Raw genomic sequence first — 1,426 nt, forward strand, 5'->3', positions numbered from 1 at the left:
AAAATTGCAATTATTTGGAGAGGTGACCACAGCATATAAAAAAAAAAAAAAAAAAAAAAAACTTGTAGGAAGAGGTAAATCCTTATAGAGATGTGTTGGAAAGTTATTTCGTGAAAAATAGTATATCATAGTTCAGGGTTTGGGATGTTTGTGGTATTTGGCACAAACATTTATTTAAAATATGAAGATATTTTAAATAAATATGCACTTTTACACACAGAAAAAGAAAACTTAAGTAGAAAAAAATTGAAGTTATAAAATAGACGAATTAAGGAATGATAATTAGCTTTGCACAGTTTGATTTAACAAGAAAAAATTTTCTTAAGTAGATAGTGCTCTCCTAGGGCATTTTAATTACGACTTCATAGACACTGCTTGAAAAGGACCTTCGAGGTGATCTTATGAACTTTATTTCTCAGACAGCCCAGGGAACCAGGGCCAAGAAAAAGAAGCAAGTCCAGAAGTCCCGCTGTGAGTCAGTGACAAAACTAAAGTTAGAAGCCAGGCCCCTGCCTCCCGACCACAAGCGCCTGCCTCCCAGGGCTGGTTTGCAGCCCGCCGAGAGGAACAGGGGCTTTTCCTAGGCACTAGATCCATCACTTACTCTCAAACACACACATTGACAAAAGCTCCTCTCCACCTCTGCGCCACAGCTCTGCAAAGCCGGGTGCTCCAGACGCCGCAAACCGAGAGCCAGGCTTTTCCTTCACAGCGTTGTTCTTAATCCGTCCACCGCACCCTCCTTACAGGCAGGGTCTGAACTTCCCAGCTTTCAAGGCCGCCGCGGCACATGCCGCGGGTGCCCCTGCTGGCCAAATGGAATATCACAGTATCACAGACCTGGCCGTTCCTCCTTTTTCAAAAATATATGGATAGATGATAGATGAGATGATAGATGATAGATAGATATAGATATAGATAGATGATAGATGACTGATGATAGATAGATAGATAGATAGATAGATAGATAGATAGATAGATAGATAGATAGATAGATAGATAGATGATAGATTGATTTTGGGCCAGTCCCCAGCGGTTGAAGGATTCTCAGGTAAGATAAGGGACAACTCTCCACATTAGAGGACAAAGGAAATGTTCTATGAGAGTCGTTGTGTTCATGCTCAGTCGAGACTATGGCAATCAAAATTCCATCCACAAGATCCTGAAAGGACAAAGCTGAGGTCGTGCAACCCAGAACTGTGCCTTGAAATTTAACGTGCATAGACATCACCTGGGAATCTGATAAAAATGCAGATTCTGGTGAACTAGGCCTAGGGTAAAGCCTAAGATCCTGCATTTCTCATAAGCCCCCAGGTGATGCTGCTGGTCCAAGCATGAGATTTATAGTAGCAAGATTCTAGATGGAAGGGCATGGACTTTGTAGTCAGATGAAATTGTGTGAGCCTCAATTTTTCCACTTACGAGC

At 41.8% G+C, this 1,426-nt stretch overlaps 1 long non-coding RNA gene across 2 annotated transcripts in view; it reads right to left on the reverse strand.

Annotated features, from left to right (window-relative positions):
• LOC108300720 overlaps positions 1-768 on the reverse strand; it is a 10,625-nt gene extending 9,857 nt beyond the window's left edge. For both annotated transcript variants that reach the window (XR_005199281.1, XR_001823565.2), the window contains exon 1: positions 605-768. This is a non-coding gene — a long non-coding RNA (uncharacterized LOC108300720). The remainder of the gene's footprint in view (positions 1-604) is intronic.
• Positions 769-1,426: the final 658 nt, after the last annotated feature.

The sequence above is a fragment of the Cebus imitator genome, unplaced genomic scaffold (assembly GCF_001604975.1).
Source record: "Cebus imitator isolate Cc_AM_T3 unplaced genomic scaffold, Cebus_imitator-1.0 Scaffold29, whole genome shotgun sequence".
Lineage (NCBI taxonomy): Eukaryota > Metazoa > Chordata > Mammalia > Primates > Cebidae > Cebus > Cebus imitator.